Source organism: Canis aureus, chromosome 5 (assembly GCF_053574225.1).
Source record: "Canis aureus isolate CA01 chromosome 5, VMU_Caureus_v.1.0, whole genome shotgun sequence".
In the NCBI taxonomy this organism is placed as follows: Eukaryota; Metazoa; Chordata; class Mammalia; order Carnivora; family Canidae; genus Canis; species Canis aureus.
Genome location: NC_135615.1, coordinates 47,783,167 through 47,800,228, shown reverse-complemented (window position 1 = coordinate 47,800,228; position 17,062 = coordinate 47,783,167). Strand labels below are relative to the sequence as shown.

The window sequence follows — 17,062 nt, the reverse complement described above, 5'->3', positions numbered from 1 at the left end:
GCCTGGCCTCCCAGAACCAGTGTAGCATTGTTTTGAGGAGCGGGCTGAGGCCTGAGGCAGGAGTGGGTGGCCCCCAGCACCCATTGCGTGCCTGAGCTGTCCTGCCATCTGAGGGAAGGAGGGGTGGAAGAATGGGGAGGCTCTCTGAGGGAACATTAGTAATCCCAGGGCTGGACCTTGAACTTACGTGCACCTGTGTGATAAGGTTCGCTGTTATGTGCTGCCTTGACCTGTGGTAAAACTGGGCCCCTCCACAAGTTCCCTTCCCTCTTGTAGGCCTAAGGACGAGGCACTCTAGCCAAAGAGTTTTCTTTTTTTTCTCACAGGAACCAAGCCCAGTGCCTACTTCCCTTTGAATAGTGGGCTTTAGTTCCCTGCCAGCCTGTGGGATTATTCAACCATGCCAGTCACATCTTCTTGTGGCAAACAGGGGGTCACCTCATCTTCTTGTTACTACAAAACCTGTCTCCTATGGCGTCTGCTTGTTCACTCTGCTCCTAAATGAACCCCCCACATGGCCCCGTGTGGCAAGCAGTGGCCACCCCTGAGCTGTGAGTAAATGTGCTGTCCAGAATTGACTATCATGTATTCGGGGCTCCTCACACCCCTAGAGGGGGATCACCCCCCTCACCAGTGGAGGGAAGAGGAGGTGATCAGAACACAGTGGATCCGTTGTTTCCATTCTTCAAACATGCCAAGCTTATGTCCACTTCTCTAACCATTAGTCCTTTTTCCTGTGAGGTGCACAGAGCGGGAAATAACCTGTAGTTTTCATCATTATATCCTTAGGGTCTAGTACAGTGAAGCCTGAATGTATGCTTGATAAAAATAATTGTGGAATAAATGAATGAGTGCCTTTCAAGGCCCCTTTCTGAGTAAGGATCACAGTGTGCATTTTCTCTTCCTAGCTATCAAGTTTAAATGGTTTATCATGAGGGCTGTGAGTAGAGTGCCCAGGTCTTGCCCAACTCATCCAAGTCCTAGGACCTGGAGGATACCTCAGAGGCCTCCCAGTAAAGGGAAGAATGGATCCTGAAGATGTAACCCGCAGCCCCAGTGGTAACTCAGGGTCAGATTGATGTGCTTTTGTTGATACAGACTTTGCCTAATGTTGCTGGATTTGGCAACCGGCTTTCCTTTCCACCTTTTGAGACATCCTGTTCCATTTGCCTAATGACCTTGAAAGGAATTTAGTGCCTGTCTCTCTCGATTTCATTTTGTCTGGGTTATCTTCTCCAACTTTAATTTGTTCATGGAGAGGACCGGAGCCCATAAATGAGAGCGTATGGGGATGGGGTGGAGAGCATTCATGTCAGTGTTTTTGTGATTTCTTTAGCTAAGGTACCTTCCTGTTCTTTTGTGCTGGGGTCAAATTAGTCAGCAGACACAACTGTCTCAGGGAGATGAAGGCAGAGTCATCTCTGGGAGAATCTGGCCTCTACAATACTTAGAAAAATCTATCTGTGATTTCCCTTTGGTTATTTTCATGAGGATTTGAGCTTGAGGGGAGTCTGAATATCTTTTAGATCTTCCGTCTTATCTTTTAAGGCTTGACATTTTGTGCATTTCCACTTCTAGAACTTTGCCTCCATTTTTTATCTGTCCCTCTCAATGTAAGTCTCACCTTTAAAAAATTAAACTCCTTTTAAAAAAAAATTAAACTCCTATCTGATTTTCTCTGGGGAATCTTTCAGCTGCATTTATCTCTTTGTTTCCTTCTCAGAACTCCCCAAGGTTCTTTCTGTTTTTCTTTTGTTTGTTTTAGTTTATTATCTTTTACACATAGTAGCACCCCGGTTTGTTAATTTTGTTCATTTTTGCTTTTTAAAATATTTCTAATTTATTTATTCAAGAGAGACACAGAGAGAGAGAGAGAGAGAGAGAGGCAGAGGGAGAAGCAGGCTCCATGCAGGGAATCCGACGTGGGACTCGATCCCTGGTCTCCAGGATCAGGCCCCGGGCTGAAGGCAAAGCTAAACTGCTGAGCCACCCGGGCTGGCCCTCATTTTTGCTTTTCAAAGCCAAGGACTTGGAGGCATTTTTTTTCCTTTCACAGGGCTTTATGCAGCACTCTGCTCATAATAGGCTTTGTAAAGTTGCTGCCTGTTGGTTTGGTAGTAGGAAGCAAGTAGAGATGCCTTCCATGAGGATGGGTGTCATTCATTAGTAGACAAGATAACACAACTGGAGTGAGTTTGTGTGAGGTTACACTAAATGGATTCACAAGGCATCCTGAGCTCTGTTTATTGAAGCAGTGGAAATACACCATGAAGAATTTTACTCCAAGAACAGTTTGGCCAGGCCGCTTCCCAGACAGTGTTATGCTCTGCTTTACCTGATTTGTAGGGCTCATGCAAACTGTGTCTCCCAGTGCTCGTAGAGACAGTGACTCTGGACGTATTACTAATTCTTGTCATTAGTTTTTTGCCAGATTTATAATCTGCTCTTGTGACATCTCTCACTTATGAAAACAGGCTCAGTAGTTGGAGGAGCATGGGTAGAACTTGGGAGTAGTTGGGTTAGAACTTGCATGGAGCATGTGGTCACTGTTGCCTCAGGTGATAAAGAGCCCAAGGAAAAAGGAACAGAAAGAATGAGTCAAAACATTATTTTAGAGTCTTGATTTTCAGTAAAGCAATAAGGAGTTAAAGGTGTTTCTCTGCTGGTTACCCTAAGACATCTGCTTTAGAGACTTAGCAGGGCTCTCTCTGTGGGGTGATTGGTTCTAAACCTCATCAACAAAGGCTTTGTCGCTTCATCGAAGTAGGTGTAGCACAGGTGGGTGTTAGCACAGAGGGTTGTATGAGAAAACCCACCTTAGCAACCAGCACTAATTGGCTCCCCCGGGAAGTCCCAAGAGAAGCTGTCAATCACAACGACCGAGTTTTTGTTTATAATTTCTAGTGATTTCTCCTCTACTGCTCTTTCTCCACCTCCATCCAGACTGTCTCTCCTCTTGCACAAATAACAACAGAGCACAAAAAATTAGAGAGTCGAGGCACATCTTACTTTGATTCCAGCTGTATTGCTTCCTCCACTTTCCATTCTCTCCAGGGTTATGTTTCAGAAGGAGAGGTGAGGTTTTCCTCTCCGCCCCTCTGCCTCCCACCACCACTGTTGGTATGGAATAAATACCCTATCGTGTGGGAAGGATGCTCTCACAGGTGTATCTGACAAAGCTAAGGAGGAGTGTTGAAAAGTAAGTGTACGATGTTTGTGCATTTTAGAAGGTGATCTCTGGTTTCTCTAATGTGACTTACATCCTGCTTTGCTGAAAGCTGGAGATGATCCTGGGCTCGTTGACATTTTTGTTAAGTCATTACATTTTAAGAGTCGATCACAGGTCAAGGAAACCCTTGTCTTTCTGCAGGATACTGGATTTGAAATAAAGAGTGGCTTCCTGGGGTCCAGAGACTCCTCCATTGAGAAGGTGATGGCATTAGTAACTTCCATTTAATAGGGACTTCACATGTGAGGAATTACCATGATCCTGACTTTACAGGAAGCAATCGAAGGTCATGGGTCGAGGTCCCACAGGAAGTGTCAGGGTTTGGGATCCTGCAGGGAGAGAGTCAGGATTCGACCTTGGGTGTCCTTGACTCCAAAGGCCTAGACTCCTTACGGGCTACAGGGTGCTGCCCCTTTCCTGTATTTTTGTCCTAACTCTTTTAGCCCCACTGACAAATGATTGAAATTAGTGATTAGACCTTCCAATGTTTGAAAGACAGGACCAACTCAGTTGATCTGAGTTAGCTACATCTGAGTTAGCTACACCTGGGTTAGCTAACCCACTCTACAGTTGTTTTTTTTTTTTTTAATTTTTATTTATTTATGATATTCACAGAGAGAGAAAGAGAGAGAGGCAGAGACATAGGCAGAGGGAGAAGCAGGCTCCATGCACCGGGAGCCCGACGTGGGATTCGATCCCGGGTCTTCAGGATCGCGCCCTGGGCCAAAGGCAGGCGCCAAACCGCTGCGCCACCCAGGGATCCCCTCTACAGTTGTTTTTTTCCCGTTCTCTGTTTCAGGCCCATAATGCAGCTGGTGTTGTTGCCATAGGCAGGTGATGATGAGCTTTGTGGGTAATGATGGTAGATCCCATGGGCCTTAGTACACATATGTCCCCCTCTTTCTTTCTTGCACTAAGATGGAAGATTAGTGAGGTGTCTAGAGAGCTGGGTGGAGCTGTCTATGGCAGGATTACACAGACTGAACTGAAGTTCTGTCCCTGACCTAGTGATAGGACATGATTAGCACCAGGAGGACACAGGGAGAACTTCATCTCTTCCTGGTGAACGTGAGATATAGGGGAGCATTCAAAAGAATAACAAATTGCAGAAACATTTTTATCTGTTTCATGCACTCATGGGGCCCAAGAAGTTGTCAATTTCTTCTTATTTACTTTATTTGAGAGGTTTTTCTTCTGGCTTGTGCTGACAAGAGGATCTGAGCTCAATCGAAGCAAATTGATTTTTAAAAGGTCATTAAAATCTTTAAACCTGGGGCATTATCTTTAGGTTGTAAGTGCTAAACTCAGTCTACCCCCTTGTTTCATGATGAGCAAAATTAACCTAGAGACCTTTAGAACTAATTAATTTGGATAAGCCAAAATCAGACATATACTTATTTTAATGAGATGAATTTTAGTGTTGCGGTTATTTTTATATTGTTTTAAAGTGAAGTTAAATTGAATAGAAAGGTTGTCGATTGGGTTCCACACTGAAACATCTCTAAAGCCTTCTCAGAGTCATTTTCTTTTAGCAGCTAATTTTAAAGAGATATTTAGGGGAGGGTATATGGGAGAAAAGGGATTAGGTCAAAATTTCATGGATTCTGATTTGCAGTAGAAAAATTGATTCTGAAAATCTAAGTTCAGAACATTTACCAGAGCACTTCCTCTCTCATTTGGCTTGGCCAACAATTACCATCCCAATATTCAGAGTTGTTTGTATTTGATCAAGAAATGGGACACACAAGCACACATGTAATTGAAATCCTATTTTAGCCACGATTTTTACCTTCTATTGTATTCTATGTTCAAACAATAAATCTCTCTTGGAAAGAATTCAGTATAATAACTTGTTGCCAGCCTTACTTCATTTTCAGGTCTCCCCAAAGATAGGCAGAGATGCCAGTAAACAAGAAAATGATCAAAAAGGTGAGGCAAAGAAGTAGAATGTGAGGCAGAGCCTTGAGAACAGGCAGGCAGGATGGCCAGCCTCTGACTCACAACCTGTCTTGAAAGGTTGGCAATGACTTTGAAATTTTATCAAGTCCATCTCTTTTCTTTCAGGCAGGACTCTGCATATAGCTTTCCCAGTGGATGATAATCTGTCCTTTTTGTTTAATGAAAGTTCCAATGTAGAGGACACCAGCCCCCTCAGGAATTCATTGTGAAGTTAGGTGGTTTTCAGAGAAGGATTCTGTTATTGTTGACTTTTGTTGTTCATTCCCCTCCTCTGGGATAATCAACTTCATATGAACAGAGTTGCATCCATATAAAGTCCTTATCTCTGGTGCTCGAACAGGTTGACGGAGACCTTGACCACCCTAGAGAACAAGTGGTCTAATCCCTTCATTGTGACTAGTATCTCCTCCACATTGAGAAGACAGGCTTTTCTATTTTAAACAGTTTATTTATTTGAGAAAGAGCATGAGAGAGAGAGCATGAGCAGGGGAGGGGCAAAGGAAGAGAGAGAAGCAGACCTCTGCTGAGCATTCACGGGCCTCATCCCAGGACTCTGGGATCATGACCTGAGCCAAAGCAGCTGTTTAACTGACTGAGCCACCCAGGTGCCCAGGCTTTTTTTTTTTTTTTTTTTTTTTAATTTGTGTTGTATTGTTGACTTCTGCATACTTTAGACCTCCCCCCCCTTTTTTTTTTTGCCAACTCTGTGTATTTGTAGTACTTCCCTTCTCTGTGCTAAAATAACGCTGGTTTTGTCAGTCAGTACCCAAAATATGTCAGTACCATTGGTGTCTGTGATTCCAGGCCATAGGATTAGCGTGGGAATGACTTAGTGTTCCGGGCTCTGGCCCTGTTTCTGCCACACCTACTGCTGCTATGACTTTGGCGGGTAATTCACAAAGTGTCTTTGAGCCTCAGTTTATCACTGTTAAACATGTGGCTGGTTTAGAGAAGCTTTTATTCAGTAAATTTTCCAAGAAATGTTAATACATTTAACATAAGAAATGGTTTGGGTTTTCGATAGGTGGTGGTGGTGATGATCATGGTGGTGGTGCTGGGGTGAGCACAGATTAAATGTACCCAAATAGTTTTTGGGTTTTTTGTTTGTTTTACTGAAAGACTTGATGCTTAAAAAAAATAGTACATTGTTAATAATCATCAAATCTTCAGAGAAGGTTTCTTAAATTTATCCAATTATGGTTCTTTTCTTTCCTTTTTCTACTGCTTCCGTGTTACCCACTTATGACCAGGCTCATCTGCAAAGTAAAAGTAGCCACTCTTTCCTTAGTACTCATCCCAGGAAGGGAATAAAACTGCCAGGAGAGTCTTCAGAGCTCTATAGGTAAACTATAGGTGATAGTTGATGTATTTTGTGGTTTCCCTTTTGCTTTATGAGCTGTTTGAAGGCAGGGGTCTTTTCTTACTCATCTTGTGTAAAGAGAGTCTGGTTTAGTGCTTGACACCAAAAGGTATTTAATAAATGTTTTGAATTAAGTTAAATTGTCCATTAATGGAAGACACTGCCTTGAAAAATGTTGAACTTGCTTGTCACAGAAAATGTTATTATAAACTGGATTTTTGAAATGGATGGAATTTGTCATCAAGATGATATCTAAGATCAGGAATTTATGACAGTTTCCTATGGTTATAAATACAATATCACAGTAACACTACTCATAGATAATCTCTAGTAGATTAGGAAAGGACACAGTACACACTTTGTAGGCAGTTCTTACTAGTAAGCTTCTTTCCTTGATCTGGATAAATTTCCTGATCGCCTTGGGTCCAGATTCCTCCTGGGAGCATGGAATTAGTAACTGGGGAATTTCATCCAGATTAGAAATACGTAAGAAGGGATAAGACCCCCATGAAATTTACTTCATCTTTCATCTTGTACGATGCCACTGTATTCTGAGGAATTCAATTCAGTGAATTTATCACGAGTTTATTTTTCTATTTTGCTTTTCTATTACCTGGCTGTATTTCTTACAAGCTTCTGGAGAGTATAAAATATGTCTCATTTGCATTTATCTCTCCTTTGATACATAGTGTTTTGTGATCATAGGAAGAACTCAATAAATATTTGTTGAAAAAATCAATAGGTGAATATGGTGGTTTTGACATTTTTCCAATTTAACATCTGAAATTAGATAGTAAATTTGATGAATTTACACTTTATAGAAATTCAAATTATGAAAGTAGGAGAAAAAAAGAAAAAAATGACCTATTATTTCACTACTGGAGATTAACTACTATTAAGACTTCAGATTATTTCCTTCTAGACATATTTTATACAGAGAGAATATATAGTTGTGGTCACATTGTACATATAATTTTGTGTCTTGATTTTTTTTCACTTGAAATTATATATAGTGTTGATAATCATTGTATGTACCATTTTATATGTAAGAAATATTTCACAATAAAAGTTTGAAGACCATAGAAGTCCCAGGTGACATAGTTTTCACAAATAGAATTTTCACATTTTTCCTATGTGATTTTCTCAGGCATTTATTATTTTATGATCATATTTTTTATTTGGCTTTTCCTCATTTTATTTTTATTTAATTATTTTGCTGTATGAAAGGGCTAGCAAATGTTTTGGACATGAATATTTTCCTGTTTTTCCTTTTCAATATTTTCAAAACATAAATGTAAGTATTGGGGAACTGCTTTTCACAAGTTTGTGCCATTATTTCCTCTGTCTACCAGTGTACGAACATTCCAAACTCATTGCAAATTCACCAGCAATGAATATATACTTTTTTGATTTTTAAAAATATTAATTAATGGGTAGGTGGTTCCTTATTTTGTTTCATTTTGTGGTCTTATTAATGAGGTCAAACTTCTTCTCATATAGTTTTTAGAAATCTTTTCTTTTTTTTTCTTTCTTTCTCTCTTTATTTTCTTTCTTTCCTTTCTTTTTTTAGAAAGAGTGTGCACCTGAGACCTGAGAATGTGGGGATGGGGGAAGGCAGGGCAGGGAGATCTTAAGGGGGTGTCTTAAGTAGGTTCCTCACCCACAGTGGAGTGAAGTGGGGCTCTATCTCATGGGGAGATCTTGATCTGAGCAGAAATCAGGAGTTCAAGTTTGACTCCACTGAGCCACCCAGATGTCCCCATTTTTGTTCTTTTTTTTTTTTTATGAATCATCCATTCATGTCTTTTCAATTTATTTTTCTGATTGTATGAATGTTTCATTCCTGAGTGTGCTATTTCCTGCAGGTGTGAATACACACAGCATTGCTCTAGCTGCTGCCCTAGTGGGGGTGCATGGAGCAGGGTGGTGCCGCCATCACTGGGGGCAGCCAGAGCAGGCTGTTGTGTGGACTGTTTTGTAATGCAGCACCAGGCCGGAGTGAGTTACTGAAGAGCCCTCCTTTTTCCGTTAGTTGAGCATTGCAAAAGCCAGGCCTGGCTAGTGAGGTGTGTGTGTGTGACAGGCTTCATTCTTCCCTCTGTCTCAGCTCTTATTAGAGAAGTTCAGACGTTGCCCGTGAATGGGGGCTGTGGGCACAGTTGGGTTTATGTGGCTCTCTGAGTTCTGAAGTGTTGCAACTCCTCGATATGGTTTGCTCTTCACTAGAGCAAATTGCCAACAGCTTGTGTGTGACTCCTTAAGAATAATGAGAATCAACCTCATTTTAGGAGAGGGGACAGATTGTGTCTGTATTTGGCAACCCACATTCCTCTGCAGCTGGGATTGCTCAAGACGCTCCACGGAGGTGAGGGCCCATACTGACAGAGAAATGTCCGTTTTGTCTGGGGAGCTGCTGAGTTTTGTCAGCATTTGCTGGCAGGAAAGCTTTCTCTAGCATGACTTCACTCCCCAAACCACTGGACCTGACAGAAGTAATGTAAGATGGCTGCAGTCTATTTCTGTCCCTTGTCATTTTATGAGGGAGCTAAGTGCTAAATGCCTTCAGACACAGAGCATGCTAAGGACTCCTTTCGAAACAAGAGAAACTTTAAAAAATACATCCAAGAATGCAGGTTGTATTGTTTTAATACCATTTTTTTTTTTTTTTTGTCTAGCACCAAACCCTCAGAAATAGTTTGAATATTACGAAATTGTCATGTAGCAAAGAAAATAAAAGCTCTTTCACCTTAACAGCAGAGGTTTTATGTGAAACAGGCAAGCTTAGGTGGAAATGATTTGAAGATAGAAGAATCTTTCCTGAATTATACGTTTATCATTTTTTTCCCCTTGAAATTCTACAATGCCTTTGTGTTGCATGTCGGATTAAATTCCAATTTTCCTTGACCATCTTTTCTATCTGAATTTTAGGCTCTGTACTGTTGTTAAGCAATTTAAAAATCAACTTTTTTTTGTTTCCACCCCAATATGTTGCTTTTTTCCTCCAAGAGGAAGGCCAATTTCTGTCTTGTCAGTATGGGCTTTACTTCTTAAGAAATCTGCTGCCTTAGTTGTCTCTCATATTCTCTCTCATCCACACTATGTCAGCTCACATTTTCAAAATATGTTGCTTTATAAATCCTCTTAGTTATGTGTATGTATTATTTCTTTGAGGAGAGAGCCAATTCTATTTTCTTTATCCTCTCTAATGTGTTGACTAGAAAGTTTTTCATGTAGTATGTGTCTAAATAAATGTAGTTTGTCTGTTATTTATTCTAAAACATTCAAGAGATTCAGATTGGGAGTACATTTCCAGGTGGTTGGGGGACACATGTATTTAGGATGATTGATTTTATAGTTTAAATAAAGTCATTATGTGAGCATTTATGAAATAAAATGGATTCTGATTTTTTATCTGTACCTTAATCTTCCACAATATGGCTTTTAAAAACTTTTCTTTTGTGTGTGTTTGAATGCACATTAAAAATATCCTTTTTTAAAGTTCCAGTACACTTAATAAACAGTGTTACATTAGTTTCAGGTGTACAATATAATGATTCACCAATTCTATATGTTACTTAGTGCTCATCATAAGTATTCCCTGAATCCCCTTCACTTATTTCACCCATACCGCCCCCCACCCCACCTTCCCTCTGGTAACCATCAGTTTGTTCTCTACAGTTAAGAGTGTGTTTTGTTTGTTTATTGTTGTTATTTTGGTTTGTCTCTTTTTTCTTCATTTGTTTTGTTTCTTAAATTCCACACATGTGAAATCATATAGTATTTGTCTTTCTCTTACTGGTTTATTTTGTATAGTGTTGTGCTCTCTAGATCCATCCATGTTGTTGCAAATAGCAAGACTTCATTCTTTTTAATGGCTGAGTAATATTCCATTGTGTAGATTTACCACCTCTTCTGTATCCATTTATTCATTGATGGACACTTGGGCTGCTTCCATAATTTGGCTATTGTAAATAATGCTCCAGTAAACATAGGGGTGCAAATATCTTTTCAAATTAGTGTCTTGTATTCTTTGGGTAGATATCCAGTAGTGGAATTAAAACTTTGCTTTTAAAGATTTTGCACATCTCTGATGAGATGATGTTAAAAATATCTTAACTTATGGAAGTAATGGGACAGGTGATCATGGTGTTGAAAATAATACTCTTGGGGTGTGATGATCATGTGATTTTGGAACTCTACATATACAGTCATTTCTGGCAATAGTTTTGAATAGAGATAATTCTTTGGCCAAGTAGAGTGACAGTTGAATCTAGTGGCTTTAACTTTCTGGGGATTTCATGTAACTTAGACTTGGTAGGGATGCGAGGAAGACATTGCTCTGATTTTTATCCACTAAAATTAAATTCTAAGATTCCAAATCCAGTACTAAAATTGTGAGCTCTCTCTTTAACAGTGAATGTGTCTAGACATATGAGCTTGTTAAATATCAGGATTATAATTCAAAATGATAGCATCAGTTTGGACAGATGTAAAATGATCTACAAAAGCAGTGTTTCTGGAATCACTTGCTGAGGCCAGGTTGGAAAATATGTTGTATAGGGTACTCTGCTGAGGTCAAGTTGGAAAATACATTGTATTTGTGTTGTCTTGACTCAGGAATAGGTCATAGCCAAAAGTAAGCTTACTCTTGAAAACTTGATGATAATGTTGATCAAGAGCAATTAATTATGAACTTAATTTTTAAAAAAAGATTTTATTTATTTATTCATGAGACACACACACACACACACACACACACAGAGGCAGAGACACAGGCAGAAGGAGAAGCAGGTTCCATGCAGGGAGCCTGACGTGGAACTTGATCCTGGGTCTCCAGGATCCTGCCCTGGGCTGAAGGCAGCACTAAAGCACTGAGCCACCCTGGCTGCTCATATGAACTTAATTCTTAATCCTTGTGCCTTCCAATGGTATAATTATGAATATTTATAAATGAGGAAATGGAGGCTCACAGAAAAGAAATGAATTGCTCAGATCATACAGCTAGTAAGCATCAGTTAGGATTTGAACCCACTACTTGTTGACTCTAAAGACCAATATCTTGAGATAATGGGAGATTTTTCAGGAAATAGAAAATTAGTCATGAACAATTATCACATATAAAGGAGGGATTCCTTGTGATTTCTGAGTTGCTCTTATGGGTTACTGCTTGTAAGGTTGAAATACCCTTGTTCTTTTTAATGTCAGCTGACTCGATTGACATGATCTGATGTGCAGGGATGATTACTAAACTTGGAGAAAGGAGAAGGCAATTATGAGACAATTCAGGAACAAAGCCTAAGCTGAGGTAGCAGTCCTCTTCTTTGAGGAAGTGTTGGAACTGTGCTGCTATTTTTCAGTAGTTTTTTAATGAGAGAGACAGTGCCTGCTAATGATCACTTTCCTGTGATTAATAGCTTTACTATTGAGCATTTACCATATGCCAGGTATTGCATTAAGAGCTTCAGATATGTTTTCTCATGTGCTCTTGTCTTTCTTGTTCTTTACTTCATCTTCTCAATGACCCACCAATATAATGTTCCCATTTCACAGATTAAGAGCCTGAGGCAAAAAGATTAAATGACTTTTTTGAGACTGCACATCTTGTTACTGGCTGAATCAGATGATGTGTAAACATCATGATGACATAGTTTATGTTATTAACAACTATCTCCTGCTTCTTCACTTTTAAGCATTCTATGTAATTTTACACATGAGATTGTGCATGGATTACGCTATGGTTTTGAAGCCCCAGTCAAGTTATGGCTACAAGATTATATGGAAGGACATGATAGAAAACCTATGTGCTGTCACTAATTACAATTATTTTTGGTTTAGTTGGAAGGATAGGTGAGTGCTGGCAGCAGAGGTTTTCTGGGAACTACTTCATTCATCTGTAAATTGGACTGAATAATGTTTCACCTGCCCTCCAGGCAGGGCTAAATGAGATGGCATCTTCACTGAATATCCAGAGAACAATGTATTTCTAGTTGTGTTCTCTGTGGAACTTGGGATACAGACATGTGTATGAATGGGCATGACAAGGGCATCTTTGTAGCATAATGAAGGCATCATGGAAAGAAATCTTTTTTCCTCCCTTCTTAGAGTAATGTTGACATTCTGAATGAACCCTGACTTGAGTTGTCAAGGAATCTTAGGCCAAGAACAAAGGATCCTATCTGGTTTCTCACATAGCAGTGTGCCTCCTCTGAGAAACATGAGTCTTGACTTTGGCAGTGGCATATTATATTTTGCTTATCGTGCCTACCTAAAAAATAATTTTAGAAAGGTATATAAAAAAGATACTCTTCCAAGAAAATCAAGGTTGATTGATGATTCTTTTCAGAAGTGTGGAAGATTCTTAAGGTATATTACATTGATGGCTTTGTTAAATTAGCCCTTTATTACATGAATAGTTCTGTGAATAGTTTATCATTAAGTCAGGTTCCTTTTTATTCTGTTCATTATTACAGGCTAATGTGGACCATATAGTTTCTGAAACATTGACAAGGCCATCTGAATTATTATTTTGGAAACCATCAATACATGTAGCTCCTTTTGATTTTATACTCTTCAGTACTAATTCCAGATATGTCAGGTGGGAGGTATTATCTGAACATCTGTAAAGATAAGTTAATAATATTAATACTTGTGCCTTTTCTCTTCACAATCCTTTTGCTAGAATAGTAATAATAGTGTTCTCAATAAAATGACTACCTGAGATTTGCCTTTTTTTTTCTTCATAAAATAGCTCTCTATTGTAAAATTGAGATGGCCTCTCAACTCTGAAGCACCTCTGATTTACCAAAAAGGGCTAATCTAATGTTGCAAAGCAGACTAAATCCTTTTAACACATTCTCACTTTATGGCCTATGCAGGAAAACATTTTTCACCCTATTGTTCTTTTAAATGCTTGCAAAGAGACCACAAAGTAAGAGTGCAGAGACAGTAACAACCCCTGGAGTGCCTAGGGGATGACTTATTCTTTCATATTTGTGGAATTCTGTGTCAAGAGTGAAAATGTCTAAAAATAGAGTGCATTTACTCAATCTCTGGGGTAAAGTGCAAAGAGTCTGTGGTATAGGAGCTCAGATTAAAAATTAAATGGTTGAAACCTGCAGAGCAACTATTATCGGCAGAATAGCGGACAGTCTCTGGTTAACTTTGTGCCATCTTAATAGTTTCGATAAATTGGCATTGGAAACTAATATCCTTTGGTCTTTTAGTTGCTGTCTATACCTCATAGTGACCCATTTGCTGGTGAGTTGTTTCTTCACAGTCCAGTGATTATTGGTCTTTCAAAGCATTGACTTAATCGACCAATGTGTGATTTAGTGTGCTCAGTGCTCTAGTCATGTTCCAAGTGGTATGAGTCAGTCCCATTGTCATTCCCATATCTTTGCCCTGGAAATGTGACATGGGATGTGAAATAGAGTCTGGGTGTGGTATAAATACTATTTAAAATTTGCTGACAGAGAGGATCCACAAGGAGGAGAAGCGACAAGCCAGAGGGATTGGATATGCCCCCTTTCTTCCAGTCGGTTCCTATGCTTTGAGATACTGCTCCAATTATCCACTTCTTCCATGGGTAGAAGCCACAAGCCAGAGGGATTGGATATGCCCCCTTTCTTCCAGTCGGTTCCTATGCTTTGAGATACTGCTCCAATTATCCACTTCTTCCATGGGTATAAAATCGATGGAATAATGTAGCATTCTTCATTTCTAAATGTCTCACTTCCGGTCTAGCCCCTGCCATTACCATCACTATATATTCAGAGGTTTTCCCATTATTCCCAAAGTCTACATATCTTCTTTACCAAGCATTTCAAAGGCTCTCCTCTTTTAGTGGAACTTCAGCTATTTTGAAACTCATTAGGAAGAGTCTAACTAAATGAGCTGTTGTGAGTCTGTAGCTGATATTTGACAAAAAAAAAAAAAAAATAGTGAGCTGTGGAATTGTCAGCATTGATTGTCAGTTGGAGTGGTATTTTTAAGAAGATGTTTGATTTATAACTGAGTAAAGTAGATTTTTGTTGTTGTTTAAAATGTATGTTAATGTTGTATTCTCTATACATACGTTTTTAGCTTTGATACCTATCTAATCTATCAAATATTTGAAAATAGTGAAAGTTGCTAGATTGAGAAGGCCCTGGGGACACAGGTCACTTCGGCACAAATCTTTGCTTTTTGAGCCAGGCCAGACCCAGACAATTGCCTGCTTGGTGACACTTCCTCCCCTGCTTCTAGAGATGCTTATCCTCTCTGATCAGGGATGGGGACCTGCCACAGGTACATCAGAGGGTATGCTTTTATCTACAATGAACTTTCAAACTTAAAAAAAAGTTTTTTTCTTCAACATTGTGGCTGTTATGTCATTTACACAGAATTATGAAAAATGAATAATTTACAAGTTAAAACATAGACATGCTCTGAAGAACTCTGAATATTGAGTCCAGTTTTCCACAGAATCAGTGTGTCTCCTGGTAAAGTTAGTATCTACAGAAAATGTAGGTTTTTGGATAGTGAAAACCTTGAAATTTATCAGAAGAGGATTTCCAGCATTGAAATTCAAGGAAAGGTCATATCACTGGACTTTTTGATAGTTATTTTAAATTTCTTTTACATTATCTAGTACCATAAAAGCTTTTGGTAGCAGATTGAATACGGGCTGTAATTTTCTGTCTTGGTAGTCTTAAATATCATCATTTCAGATAGAGTTCAATTTTCTCAATTACTAAAATATGTAGTTTCTGCTTTACTTATAAGTAGGGGAAGAACCAGGGTGATGACTGCATTTTGATTTCTGCTTTCTTGTTCTATTTTGTCGTGCAAATGAAGGTGAGTTTTTGTTGTTGTTGTTTCGTTTTCGTTTTTTTGTTTTTTTGTTTTTTTTTCAGAAAAAGGTATGCCTACTTGTATCTTTGCAAAGGGCCTTTTCAGAAAATAAGTTTTGAATATTCATTTTAATACTATTACTTGTCACCCTGTATGGGATCTGTGCTGTTAAATCTTAAGTGTATGGGTATAGCTTATACCCTTACAACTGGGCAGTAATTTTAGCAACGTTTTTAATGTCATATCCTTACCTTTGCATATTTGCATACCAAGCCATATTTTAGGATTTTTTTAATGTAAGATATGTTGAAAAATGATTTTGATACTACTTGTCCTCTTGGACTAACTATATTTTATAAACATTTAAGCTTTACTTTTGATTGATACATTGCATTGAAAAACAAAAACAAAAAAAAAATGATTTCTCTTGTGTCAGGGTGACCTGGTGTTGAGGCTTTGCTCAGCTACTTTGTAATTTGTCCTAAATGTTTAATAGAACACATTTAGCCCTTTGTGGGTATGAAGGGGAAATGTGACCAAAAGTTGCAGAAGTTGTATTCACATACCATTAAGCTGCGGTCAGCTTCTCCCTAAAGGTTTGTAACCCTCTTAGACAACTTCCTCTTTGGAAAGTTGCAAAGCATAGAAACTTCTAAGGAAGGGGTCTGGCTGCAGGGATAGGGTTAGGAGTTTCCTTGCTCAGAGGAGCCTTCTTGCGTCATAGTCAGACATGAATGGTCCTTGCCTGCTGTGGCTCAGGCCCAGCCCACCCATCAGTTAGAGAGTTCCGGGAGAGGCAGAATCTCACTGGTGGCCTTTGGAGCCACATGCTCATTCTCTGGGGATGCTCCTTGCATAGTGAATGCCAGCTCCTCCTTGATCAGGTATGGTGCCATTGTTTTGAGAGTGATTAGAGACAAAAGTGGCAATGCAGCTTGTGATCAGCTTTTGGTACATACAAATGTTGATTTTGGAGGTGTGTAATTTAAAATGATCTGGAGTTTTTGATTGGAGTCAGATAACAGGCAGGCATAATGATTTTGACATAAGATTAGGAATGAGACATCAATGGGACAAATGTGCTATAAAAAAGAAAGATTAGAAGAATTATGAAAAAGGGACTTCCTGGATGGCTGAGCGTCTGCAGTCGGCTCAGGGTGTGATCCCGGGTCTGGGGATTGAGTTTCACATCAGGTTCCATGTGAGGAGCCTGCTTCTCCCCTGTCTGTGTCTCTGCCTCTCTCTGTGGATCTCTCATGAATAAATTAATAAAATCTTAAAAAAAAAAAAAAAGAATCATGAAAAAATTGTGAGTATCCAGCGTTTCCTCAAATTTCCTTTGCTACCATCAGAGTCTAAGATACTATGGTCTCCCAGTTGGGCTAATGTAGTAGATTCCTAAATAAGCTCTGTATGTCCATCCTGTCCCCTGGAGACTGACCTCCACCCACTGAAAATGCAAGTCAGGTTTTGCCACTCCTCTGTCCAAACTTTCCAAGGGCTTCCTATCTGATAAAGAGTGAGACAGAAAGTTTTTACTGTGGCTGCCATGGCATTCCCAGGCCTGCCCCTTGCCCTGTCTGCCCTCATCTTGTACCACACTTACTCATTTCATGTAAGACCCTCTGCTTTTCTTGCTATCCTTTTAATATGCCATACCCACTCCTTCCTCAGAACCTTTC

The 17,062-nt window shown here is 39.4% G+C and overlaps 1 protein-coding gene across 8 annotated transcripts in view; it reads left to right on the top strand.

The window, feature by feature from the left end:
- PDE4D (phosphodiesterase 4D) overlaps window positions 1–17,062 on the top strand; it is a 1,385,565-nt gene that overhangs the window by 218,526 nt on the left and 1,149,977 nt on the right. The window contains exon 1 of one of the 8 annotated variants that reach the window (XM_077897896.1): window positions 16,246–16,264. The exons of the other annotated variants lie outside the window; for them this stretch is intronic. The gene's annotated coding sequence lies outside the window, so the exon portion shown is untranslated. Of the gene's footprint in view, window positions 1–16,245; window positions 16,265–17,062 lie in introns of those variants that run through there. 8 annotated transcript variants of the gene reach the window in all.